Below are 14,183 nucleotides of genomic sequence, written 5' to 3'. Positions count from 1 at the left end.
TTTAGCACCACCAAATATATATTACCCCTGCTTACTGACAACATTCAACCCAGAACAAAGCCCAGCTTCCTTAAACTCTCCTCAAAATCACCCAACATAAACCTGAATGCTATAAGCCCTTTCGAATACCTTCTTTCTGAGACGCCCCATGATTCCCCAAGGGATGTTTTCTCTGTGGCTGCAATGAGTAATAAAAATACAGCTGCTCTCATATTTAGGTTTTGATCTATTTTGAGTTACTTTTTATATGTGGTGTGAGTTAAGGGTTAACTTCATTCTTTTACATATGGTTATCCAGCTGTCCTAGCCTCCTGTTTTGTAAAACCTAGTATCTCCTCATTGAGTGGTCCTGGCACCCTAGTCAAAAATCAACTGGCCAAAGATACATGAGTTTATTTCTGGACTCTCAATTCTATTCCACTGATCTATATGTCTATTCTTATTTCAGTACCACACAGCATATACTGTTGCTTTACAGTAAGGCCCAAAGTCAGGAAGGGCGAATCCACCTATTTTGTTCTGATTTACAAGACTTTTTTTTTTTTTTTTGGCTATTCTGGGTACCTTGAGTTTCCACATGAATTTTAAGATCTGTTTGTCAATTTCCACAAAGAAGCCAGCTGGGATTCTGATTGGAATTGTATTGAATATGTAGATCAATTTGAGGAGTGTTGCCATTGTAACAATATTAAATCTTCCTGTCTGTGAACACAGGATGCCTTTCCTTTTATTTAGGGCTTTTATTTTCTCCCAAATATGTTCTGTAGGGACTTCGTTGGTGATCCAGTGGTTAAGACTCCATGCTCTCAATGTAGGGGGCATGGGTTCAATCCCTGGTTAGGGTTGGGGGATCTAAGATCCCGCATGTCACCCAGCGTGGCCAAAAAAAGTTTTGTAGTGTTCAAAGTATAGGTTTTACACTTCTTTAAAAAGTTTATTCATAAGTAATTTATTTTGGGTTATGCTATTGTAAATAAGATTGTTTCCTTATACAGTTGATTTTTATATTGATCTTACAGCTTGCAATCTTGCTAAACTTTTTTATTAGCCTTTTTTTCATTTTGGAAAAGTTTAAAAATTCAATTTTTGTATGTATTTCTTAGAATTTTCTGCATATAAGATCATGTCATCTGCAAACAGAGATTGATTTTATTTTTACCTTTCCAATCTGGATGCTTTTTATTTCATTTTCTTGCCTAATTTCCCTGACTAGGATCTCCAGGACAATAATATAAGAAGTATGTGAGGGGACATTCTTGTCCTGTCCCTGATCTTAGGGGGAAACTTTTAGTCTTTTATCATAAGTGTGATGTTAGTTGTGAGTTGTTATAGATGCTTCATATTAGGTTGAGGTAGTTTCCTTCTATTCCTAGTTTGTTAAGTATTTTTTATCATGCAAGGGTGTTGGATTTTGTCAAATGCCTCTTGTGCATCTATTGAGATGACTGTGTGATTTTTGTCCTTTATTCTATTTATATGGTGTATTACATGATTGATTTTCCTGGGATAAATCCCATTTAGATATGGTATATAATTCTGTCATATGTAGCTCTTTATTTGGTAGTATTTTGTTGAAGACTTTTGTATCTATATTTATAAGGGATATTGGCCTAGAGTTTTCTTTCCTTTTAGTATTTTTGTTTCATTTTGATATCAGGAAACTGGCTTCGTAGAATGAATTGGAAAGTGTTCCCCCATTTTCTACACTTTTGGAAGAGTTTGTGAAGGATTGATGTTAATTCTTTAAATGTTTGATAGAATTCACCAGTGACACCATCTCATCCTGGATTTTTCTTTGTAGAATTTATTTTTGTTTATGAATTCAATCTATTTACTTGTTTTAGGTCTATTCAAATATTCTATATCTTCTTCATTTTTGGTAATTTGTTTCTAGGAATTCGCCTATTTCATCTAGGTTATCTGATTTGTTCATGTACAGTATTACACTTACAATCCTATTATCTCTGTGAGATTGAGTAATATCTCCTCTTTCATTTTTAATTTTAGTAATCTGAATCTTCTCTCTTTTTATTCCTGGTCAATCTAGTTAAAGTCTTCCAAAATATAGCAGAGGGAAGAACACTCCCAAATTCATTCTACGAGGCCACCATCACCCTGATACTAAAACCAAATATGTTACAAAAATAGAAAACTACAGGCCAATATCCCTGATGAATATAGATGCAAAAATCCTCAACAAAATACTAGCAAACAGAATCCAGCGGCACATTAAAAGGATCATACACCAGGATCAAGTGGGTTTTATACCAGGAATGCAAGGATTCTTCAATATACGCAAATCAATCAACGTGATACACCATATTAACAAATTTAAGGAGAAAAACCATATGATCATCTAAATAGATGCAGAAAAAGCTTTTAACAAAATTCATCACCCACTTATGATAAAAACCTTCCAGACAGTAGGCATACAGGGAACTTACCTCAACCTAATAAAGGCCACATATGACAAACCCACAACCAACATTGTTCTCAATGGTGAAAAACTGAAACCATCTCCTCTAAGGTCAGGAACAAGACAATGTTACCCACTCTCACCACTATTATTCAACATAGTTTTGGAAATTTTAACCACAGCAATCAGAGAAGAAAAAGAAATAAAAGCAATACAAATTGGAAAAGAAGTAAAACTGTCACTGTTTGCAGATGACATGATACTATACATAGAGAATCCTACAGAATCCTAAAGATGCTACCAGAAAACTACTGGAGCTAATCAATGAATTTGGTAAAGTAGCAGGATACAAAATTAATGCACAGAAATCTCTTGCATTCCTATACACTAATGATGAACAATATGAAAGAGAAATTAAGGAAACACTTCCATTTACCACTGCAACAAAAAGAATAAAATACCTAGGAATAAACTTACCTAAGGAAGTAAAAGACCTGTATGCAGAAACTATAAGACATGGATGAAAGAAATTAAAGATGATACAAACAGATGGAAAAATATACAATGTTCTTGGATTGCAAGAATCAACATTGTGAAAATGAGTATATTACCCAAAGCAATGTACAGATTCAGTGCAATCCCCATCAAACTACCAATGGCATTTTTCAGAGAACTAGAACAAAAAATGTCACAATTTGTATGGAAACACAAAAGACCCTGAATAACAAAAACAATCTTGAGAAAGAAAAACAGAGCTGGAGGAATCAGGCTCCCTGACTTCACACTATAGTACAAAGCTACAGTAATCCAGATAGTATGGCACTGGGACTAAAACAGAAATATAGATCAATGTTACATGATAGAAAGCCCAGAGGTAAACCCACACACATATGGTCACGTTATCTTTGTTAAAGGAGGCAAGAATATACAGTGGAGAAAAGACAGCCTCTTCAATAAATGGTGCTGGGAAAACTAGACAGCTACATGTAAAAGAATGAAATTAGAACACTCTCTAACACCATACACAAAAATAAACTCAAAATGGATTAAAGACCTAAATGTAAGGCCAGAAACTATCAAATTCTTAGAGGAAAGCATAGGCAGAACACTCTCTGACATAAATCACAGCAAGATCCTTTTTGACCCACTGATTTGAGTAAGGGAAATAAAAACAAAAAGAAACAAATGGGACCTAATGAAACTTAAAAGCTTTTGTACAGTAAAGGATACCATAAACAAGATGAACAGACAACCCTCAAAATGGGAGAAAATATTTGCCAACGAAGCAACTGATAAAGGATTAATCTCCAAAATTTACAAGCAGCTCATGCAGCTCAATAACAAAAAAAACAACCCAATCCAAAAATGGGCAGAAGACCTAAATAGACATTTCTCCAAAGAAGATATACAGATTGCCAACAAACATGTGAAAAGATGCTCAACATCACTAATCATTACAGAAATGCAAATCAAAACTACAATGAGGTATCACCTCACACCGGTCAGAATGGCCATCATCAAAAATGTATAAACAATAAATGCTGGAGGGGATGTGGAGAAAAGGGAACCCTCTTGCACTGTTGGTGGGAATGTAAATTGATACAGCCACTAAGGAGAACTGTATAGAGGTTCCTTAAAAAACGAAAAATATAACTACCATACGACCCAGCAATCCCACTATTGGGCATATACCCTGCGAAAACCATAGTTCAAAAAGAGTCATGGGGCTTCCCTGGTGGCGCAGTGGTCGGGAGTCCGCCTGCTGATGCTGGGGACGTGGGTTCGTGCCCCGGTCCGGGAGGATCCCACGTGCCGCAGAGCAGCTGGGCCCGTGAGCCATGGCCGCTGACCCTGTGCGTCCGGAGCCTGTGCTCCGCAACGGGAAAGGCCACAGCAGTGGGAGGTCCACGTACCGCAAAAAAAAAAAAAAAAAAAGTAATGTACCACAATGTTCATTGCAGTTCTATTTACAATAGCCGGGACACTGAAGGAACCTAAGTGTCCATTGACAGATGAATGGATAAAGAAGATGTTGACATATATACAATGGAATATTACTCAGCCATAAAAAGAAAGGAAATTGAGTTATTTATAGTGAGGTGGATGGACCTAGAGTCTGTCATACTGAGTGAAGTAAGTCAGAAAGAGAAAAACATATACCGTATGCTAACACATATATATGAAATTTAAAAAATGGTTCTGAAGAACCTAGGGGCAAGATGGGAATAAAAATGCAGACCTACTAGAGAATGGACTTGAAGACACGGGGAGGGGGAAGGGTAAGCTGGGACAGTGGCATTGACATATATACACTACCAAGTGTAAAATAGATAGCAGGGAAGCAGCCACGTAGCACAGGGCTATTGGGAAGCAGCCACATAGCACAGGGAGATCATCTCGGTGCTTTGTGACCACCTAGAGCATTGGGATAGGGAGGGCTGGAGGGAGATGCAAGAGGGAGGGGACATGGGGATATATGTATGCATAAAGCTGCTTCACTCTGTTATAAAGCAGAAACTAACACACCATTGTAAAGCAATTATACTCCAATAAAGATGTTAAAAAAAATGGTAAGTGCTATGTTATGTATATTTTATTATGTATATTTTACATACATAAAAGAAAAACCATTTAAGTATGAAACACCAAAGGGAACAGGGGTGAGGGGCGGTGCTGCCCCACAGGCTCCTAGCTGAGGAGGGAGATGCCAGTTTTCCTTTCTTACACGTTCCCCGATTAGATTCTCTTGAAACTCTCTTTATACCTTGGGACAGGTGAATGCATTTCCTTTCCCTCTCCAGTAGGGAAGGGAAGGAAAATCGCCTTTCTCAACAGGCACTGCACACCCTACAGGGCTGATGACCTTCTTCTCCCTGGGCTTGTTTTTACATTGTTGGAAGTGAGAGTGTTTCTTGGTTGGGGCTGTTTGGACTTGATGCTTCTCAATAATCCCTGTGGGGCTGTAAGTAGCCCATCTATAGGGACTGGAGTCTATTTAGAATGTGAGGTACTGAGAGTTTTTTTATTCTCTGCTTTGGGCCTTTAGTTTTGATTCCAGAATAAGATAATCTCACTTGACATTCTCTCACATGAGTTTGTGCTGATATATGAAACTATAAATTAGGAAATGCTATAACAGAAATTATGAAAGAATAGAAAGATGCAGAAGTATGAGGATTTCTCATATCACCTTGCCCTTTCAGATAAACATTTCATATCTTCATTTCGAAATGAGAAGAATGAGGAAGATCTCCCAGAAATGCATTTTTGGGGTTCTGATTTGTATGTTTTTGTCCCCTCCATATCTGCCTGCACTCAATATATAATTGGCCCAAGATCCCAGGCTGAATTTGGAGACAAAATAGGGATCTAATCCAGTAAGTGAAGCTCAGCTTCAGACTCTCAAAGTGGGGGCAGGGATAGTACTGTGACAGCGTACATGGATGTGTCCTCTTTCCTTACGCCTTAAAGCCCTTGCTCTTGTAAGTACAGGGTTCCAAGAAAACCACTTAGGCTGAAGTAGAGGTAAATCTGTAGTAATTAGATGGAGCAGGTAAGATCCTAAGGTACCTAACTTGGATCCTCATGGGTGGTCAACTGACTCTTGATCTTTATCTATCAATGTGGGGAGGTGGCCAGGGTCCCAGCTGGACCTTAGTAGGTTCTAATAACACATAGATGCTCTATTTCTACAACTTCAGACTGGAATGTTCTTGACTGAGGAAAATGAAGAGACAAGCAAAAGACATGAAGAATTCCACGGATCATGATTAGAAGCTGTAGGTATAGCCACTGCCTTGAAGCACCATGAACTTCTTAAGCTTGACTGTTTTGCTTCAACTCCAGCATGACTCAAGTTTGACCATTTGGAAAAAGCAGTTATTAAGAATCCTGCATGTGCTATGCCAGCTGTATGTCATTTTTAGAATATGGCTTTAGTTCTCTATTTTGAGAAGGCATTTTATTCAGTTTCCAGTTGGTCAGCATTACTGAGAGACACCCAATTCATCAGAGGTTACTTACAGGGCAAGCTTGGTTGGGAAAGAGAGATGCCATGATCCTAAAGCATTATGAATGCAGTCCTTTCAAAGGGAAGCAGCTTAGTTTCAACTCAAGATGCCATTATGCTCTGCTGTACAGCAGCTGCCATCTCATAATTCAGGGTGTTTTTGTTATTTATTTATTTATTTATCGTTGGCTGTGTTGGGTCTTCGTTTCTGTGCGAGGGCTTTCTCTAGTTGCGGCGAGCGGGGGCCACTCTTCATCGCGGTGCACGGGCCTCTCACTATCACGGCCTCTCTTGTTGCAGAGCACACGCTCCAGATGCGCAGGCTCAGTAGTTGTGGCTCACGGGCCTAGTTGCTCTGCGGCATGTGGGATCTTCCCAGACCAGGGCTCAAACCCGTGTCCCCTGCATTGGCAGGCAGATTCTCAACCACTGCGCCACCAGGGAAGCCCCAGGGGTTTGTTTGTTTGTTTTTTTTTTTTTGGCCACGCCACGCAGCTTGCAGGATCTTAGTTCCCTGATCAGGGATTGAACCCACACCCTCAGCAGTGAAAGTGCAGAGTCCTAACCACTGGACTGCCAGGGGATTCCCCATAGTTCAGTTTTTTTTTTTTTTATATTACTAAGAAATTCTCAAAATATTGTGAGTTTTTTCAGAGATGTTTGGAATAATACTCTTCATTATTTTTGGAACTTGCTGGGTAGAAGGAAACTTGTATATTCTGATGAAAGAAACTAAGTCCAACATGGATAAACCTTTCATCAAGGGATAAGTTACAGCACAAGCAAAATTTCCTCCCTGTTAACACGGATGCTGATTTTAACACTCAGAATGGGCTCTATTCACATGTTTAGCATAGAACTGAATTTGAGAAAAATGAGTTCCTTTTTTGTTGAGGTGAAATTTTCATAGAGTGAAAATGCAAAAGCCTTAAGCATATGTGAAATTTGAGGAGTACTGATAAATGTATATTCCTGTATAACCATCATTATAATCAAGATATAGAACATTTCCATCACCCCAGGAAATTCCCTCATTTTTACTTTTATGCTCCCAACCCCCTACAGGCAAACATTGTTCTTTTTGTCACCATAGATTACTTTGGCCTGTTCTAGAACTTCATATAAAGAAACTCATGCAGTGTATGCCCTTCTAGGTCTGGATTTTTACCCCTAACATTATGTTTTTGAGGTTCATCCTTATTGTTTCATGTATCAGTAGTTTTCTGAGCTTATGGATCTGTGAGCTAATTTTTTCACCAAATGTGGGAAATTTCAGTCATTATTTCTTTAAGGTTTTTACCACCCCATTCTTGCTCTTTTTTCATCCCATTCTTGCCTTTTGGGACTCCACTTACATATTAGACTACTTGATATTGACCATGTCTCTGAAGCTCTGCTCACTTTTTTTTTAACATCTTTATTGGAGTATAATTGCTTTACAATTGTGTGTTAGTTCCTGCTTTATAACACTTTTTGCCTTCTTTTTTCCTCTTTTCCTCAGGGTGGATTTCTATTGACATGTCTTCAAGTTCATTAACTTTTTATTCTCCAATCTCCTCTTACATTCATCCAGTGAAACTTTTATTTCAGATATGGTCATTTTAAGTTCCAGAATTTCCATTTGGCTTTTTTCCATAGTTTTTATTTCTCTGTTGAGATTATTATGACTTATTCTTTTACTTTAACTCCTTACACATATTTATCAGAGCTTTAAAGTTTTAGCTTGCTATTTCGAACATCTCAGGGATTGTTTCTGTTGATTGCTTCTGTAGTCCAATGTACTATGAAAGAATGCTCAACATCATTAATCATTAAAAAAATGCAAATCAAAACTACAGTGAGATATCATCTCACACCGGTCAAAATGGCCATCATCAAAAAATCTACAAACAATAAATGCTGGAGAGGGTGTAGAGAAAAGGGAACCCTCTTGCACTGTTGGTGGGAATGTAAATTGATACAGCCACTATGGAGAACAGTATGGAGGTTCCTTAAAAAACTAAAAATAGAACTACCATACGACCCAGTAATCCCACTACTGGGCATATGCCCTGAGAAAACTATAATTCAAAAAAGCCATGTACCACAATGTTCACTGCAGCACTATTTACAATAGCCAGGACATGGAAGCAACCTAAGTGTCCATCAATAGATGAATGGATAAAGAATATGTGGCACATATATACAATGGAATATTACTCAGCCAGAAAAAGAAACAAAACTGAGTTATTTGTAATGAGGTTGATTGACCTAGAGTCTGTCATACAGAGTGAAGTAAGTCAGAAAGAGATAAACAAATACTGTATGCTAACACACATATATGGTATCTAAAAACAAAATGGTTCTGAAGAACCTAGGGGCAGGACAGGAGTAAAGATGCAGACATAGAAAATGGACTTGAGGACACGGGGAGGGGAAGGGTAAGCCGGGATGAAGTGAGAGAGAGGCATGGATATATATACACTACCAAATGTAAAATAGATAGCTAGTGGGAAGCAGCCGCATAGCACAGGGAGATCAGCTCCGTGTTTTGTGACCACCTAGACGGGTGGGATAGGGAGGGTGGGAAGGAGACGCAAGAGGGAGGAGATATAGGGATATATGTATATGTATAGCTGCTTCACTTTGTTATACAGCAGAAACTAACACAACATTGTAAATCAATTATACTCCAATAAATATGTTAAAAAAATTAATAAGAACCTACTGTATAGCACAGGGAACTCTACTTTCATGCTGTGTGGTAACCTAAATGGGAAGGAAATCCAAAAAAGAGGAGATATATATTTAGTTATGGCTGATTCACTTTGCTGTACAGCAGAAACTTACACAGCAGTGTAAAGCAACTCTACACCAATTTTTTAAAAATAAATAAATAAATAAAAAAGAAGGTCAAAGATTTTATTAAAAATCAGGTAGTGGAATTGAAGATGTAGAGAAGAAATGGATTGGAGAGGAGAGAAAGGCCTTCCACTCAGAGAACAGCAGAAGGAAAAACATGGAGCTAATGTCTTAGAATAGAAAATTATGGTAAGGCTAAGGGAATGATAATCAACCTGCTGGCATGTGAAATTAAAGTCCTTTGGTGATTGCTAGTTAATATAGTAGTTCAGTGCAAAGTATGGTAGTTCACTCTTCCTTACTACCAACGGTTTAAAGGTTAGCGTTAACCAACCTATGCCATGTGGCCCACTGCCGTACAAGAGCAGATTTAAAGGATTTGCCCTGCAGACATATCTACTTGACCCCCACAGTCACTTAAAAACGTTTTCGAGTTTGAATATACCTACCAGTTTACAACACCTTCCACATCTCATTACCACCCTACAGGTGGTACTTCACACACTTTTAGGTTTTCTTGCTGACCCCTAAAGGTGTTTTAGTGTACCATCTTTGACCTAGGGGCTGGTTTTATGATCATTTGAAAAACATTTCCAACCATAAGATGCAGGATGAATAAATAATTGGACTAAAGTTGATTTCAGAAGTTGTATTCTTTGTGTTATTATGTTTGGGTCTGGGAAAATTCTATTAGTCTGGACAGTATAATAAACAGTGTTGGTTTTAATGGATGGATTATTAGGCATTAAATTATCCAGCCAGAGGGTTTAAATAACAAGGGCCTGGAGATTAGTGCAGACACATGCCTCAGCAGTGACCTTGGCAATGCAGTTACTGAAGTTGGCACAGAATTTGTTTGTTGCACGGTATGATGATTGTAAGAGGGGAAACAGAGATAACAAAGCAACAATAAACAGAGTTATTTCAAGGGAACTGTTTTCCTTGATAGAAACAGAACAAAAAGCCCTCTAAGATTTGAGTGAGGGAGATCTTGGAACAGAATCTCCAGAGGGGCAGGGTTTGCAATTCCAACAGTCCCCAGCGCTTTCTCCCAGAATTGTACCTTCCTGTTAATTTCTGTCACTTTGTGTCCTGTGTTGGTAGCTCAGCCCCAGGACTGTTCTTTCCCTAGAAAACCTATTGGGGTGGAACTTCTCTGTGTTTCCTCCTTTAGCACACCTGAGACAGAGAGAAGTATTAAAAAATAACTCTTTTACATATTAAGGGAGATAAATATATATATATATATATATATATATATATATATATATATTAAACAGCACAGACATGTTTGAAAATTTTCAGCATAGTTTCTGATTATCAAATAACTATACTGTTCAGAATGACCAGCACCAAAAATTCTACAAACAATAAATGCTGGAGAGGGTGTGGAGAAAAGGGAACCCGCTTGCACTGTTGGTGAGAATGTAAATTGGTGCAGCCACTATAGAAAACAGTATGGAGGTTCCTTAAAAAACTAAAAATAGAACTACCATATGACCCAGCAATCCCACTACTGGGCATATACCCTGAGAAAACCATAATTCAAAAAGACACATGCACCCCAATGTTCATTGCAGCATTGCTTACAATAGCCAGGACATGGAAGCAAACTAAATGTCCATCAACAGAGGAATGGATAAAGAAATGTGGTACATATATACAATGGAATATTACTCAGCCATAAAAAGGAATGAAATTGAGTCATTTGTATAACGTGGATGGACCTAGAGACTGTTATACAGAGTGAAGTAAGTCACAAAGAGAAAAGCAAATATCGTATATTAACACATATATGTGAAATCTAAAAAAATTGTGTAGATGATCTTATTTGCAAAGCAGAAATAGAGACACAGACGTAGAGAACAAATATATGGTTACCAAGGGGGAAAGGGAGGTGGGATGGGAGAGGTTGGGATTGACACACATACACTATTGATACTATGTATAAAATAGATAACTAATGAGAACATACTGTATAGCACAGGAAACTCTACTTAATGCTCTGTGGCGACCTAAATGGGAAGGAATCCAAAAAAGAGTGTATATATGTATATGTATAGCTGATTCATTTTGTCGTACAGTAGAAACTAACACATTGTAAAGCAATTATATTACAATAAAAATTAATTTTAAAAAATAGCTACACTGTTGCCTCTAAGGGCTAATACAATCCTCCTGGCTCTTCTTTTTATCTACATCCTTGTCAGACACACCAGTCTCTGCCCTAGCAGGGTGCCCTCTGAGGACCAATTTCTTTGTGGTACTGACTCCCAAGAATTTCTCTAATGACCCATCCAGCTGGAATCTAGACTATTAGAAAAGACTTTTCCTTTTAGATCATGAAGTCTGTTTTCTTTCAATCTTGGTTCCATTCCCTCTGTTTTGAAGTATGAGAGTCTTCTTTTCAGTAGTTTGGCATCCCTGATAATTGATACTTCCATCTATTGATAATGGAGCCTCTTAGGTTTAGCTGTTAACCACACCCACGTTTGGAGCTTTCTAAGACACATGCATAGTGCAGGAGAGGGATAGGACTTGACTCATGTCAGGCGTACCTTAACATCTAATCGTTCTGCAGAGCCAGCATTCATGGAATAATAGAAAGTTCAGCTTTTGGCCGCATTCACCAAGAGAAATATTTATCAGCATCTAGCACAGTTGCCGGTGTTGTATTGTCACAATGGTAGCCCAGCCGATAGAACTTGGTAAGCCAATGTGATCCTGCCCACATGCTGGCACAAAGGTCTAGATTGGTCATATGAAATAATCATCATAAATCATTATGGATGCTGTTGGCACCTGCTGGACTCTACTGCCTCTGCAGAGTCAGCCGGTGACTCTCAACCACTGATGTGCTAATGATGTGTGTGTGTGCATGTCTGTGCCCCTTTCTGTGCATGCAGGAAAGAACTGATATAACTAGTTACACTGAAAATTCATAAACAACATTTGCTAGTGTCCCTGCATGCCAGGTGTCCCATTATAAATAATTTGGCCAATATACTACATAAAAGGTGTTTCTGATCAGATGAGTTGTGGGTTTTTTTAGTAAATATTATATGACTTTTATATTCAAATAAATATTGTATACACTAAAAAATTTTCCAACGTTGCTGCTTTTACTTAAAATATTTTGGAGATTTATTTATAGAAATTGCCTCCAGAGAGCCTTTAGCAAGGTTTTTTTTTTGCCTATTCTCAGTAGTGGCAATTTTTTAAATGATTTATGGGTGGGTTTGAGTTTTGGAAACAGTTAAAAGTGATTTGGTGTGAGCTCTGGTAAATAAAGTGGCTGATAATGGCGGGTATTATAATTTTGCTGAAGGAGATAAAATTGGATGTCATAACAAATAATGAGATTTTTTTTAAATGTAACTCTAGCCGTCTTGGAGCTTTCTCTTCTCACATCCATAACTGAAGAAGGAATGGTTGTGTGAACATAAGTGTGATATTGGTAAGTACCTGAAACACCTCTGACAATTTGTTTTCCATCCAGAAGGTTTTAACTTTAAACTCTCTCGCAAAGATGTGAGCAGAACCTCTTCTCTCTCCAAGATGTTTCACTGTAGCCACTCCCGTGAGACATTTTGTGAAAGGAGTGACAATGTCCTTTTGGTTCACTTTTGTATCTCCCACACCTAATACTCTGCATGGCACACAGTGGTGTGTTCAATAAATATCTGTTGAGTTAACAACGTGTAAACACATTGACTCCTCTCTGCAGTAAACATTGACCCCACCACTGGCGAAACCAGTGTTTGCAAGGTAACTTTTAGAAAATTAGAAATTGTGAAAGACATTTAACTAGAGTTATACTATTAAATATATATTATTTTTGCATATATTAATATATTTTAAAAGATAATGAAAGTTGTTTCATAATGGTCACCTAAGATTATTTAGAGTTTGTTGTGATCCCAGTAGACAATATAGGACAGGTATTCATAGAAATGATGATGATTTTCAAGGATACTTCTGCTCCTGAACCGAGCAAGCAGAACGATCCTGCTAAAAGTCAGTCAGAACTGGTCATTCTTGCCTCACAGCTTCTAGGGGCTCCACATGATCTAAGATGGGCTCACGCCAAGGGACCTCGAACCGGCTCTTCTCATTGCCCAGAATCTTCTTCCTGGGACTTCCCTGGTGGTCCAGTGGCTAAGACTCCCTGATCCCAATGCAGGGGGCCCAGGTTTGATCCCTGGTCAAGGAACTAGATCCCACATGTGTGCCGCAACTAAGAGTTCGCAGGCCACAACTAAAGACCCTGAATGCCGCAACTAAAGATCCCACCTGCCGCAACTAAGACCTGGCACAGCCAAATAAATAAATTTTTTTAAAAGAATAGTGTTGAGGGCTTACCTGGTGGCGCAGTGGTTGAGAGTCCGCCTGCCAATGCAGGGGACACGGGTTCGTGCCCCGGTCCGGGAAGATCCCACATGCCGCGGAGCGGCTGGGCCCGTGAGCCATGGCCGCTGAGCCTGCGCATCCGGAACCTGTGCTCCGCAGCGGGAGAGGCCACGACAGTGAGAGGCCTGCGTATCACAAAAAAAAAAAAAAAAAAAAAGAATAGTGTTGAGATTTAAGGAGTTATTTTTTTAAAAAAAGAATAATCTTTTTCCTACACATATCTGCTTAGCAAAATTGTTTAGTGTCTCTGAGTCTTAGCTACAAACCACAGGATTCTAGAAGATATGTTTCTAATTGTCTCATTGAACTTATGAGTCTTTTCAGGAAAAATTAGGTTCAGTTTTGAAGGAATATAATTTGAAACAAAACTAGGGTAAAAAACCCACAACACCCTGGAAATGATATAGTAGGCAGATGTTTCTGCTAGTAGCCCTCATAGATAGATTTGAAAGCCTGTGTTCACTCCGCAGGATTTCACACCTTTTCAATGAAAGGAAAGTAGATGCA

The sequence above is a fragment of the Orcinus orca genome, chromosome 1 (genome assembly GCF_937001465.1).
Source record: "Orcinus orca chromosome 1, mOrcOrc1.1, whole genome shotgun sequence".
NCBI classification, from domain to species: Eukaryota; Metazoa; Chordata; class Mammalia; order Artiodactyla; family Delphinidae; genus Orcinus; species Orcinus orca.
This window is presented reverse-complemented; position numbering follows the sequence as displayed.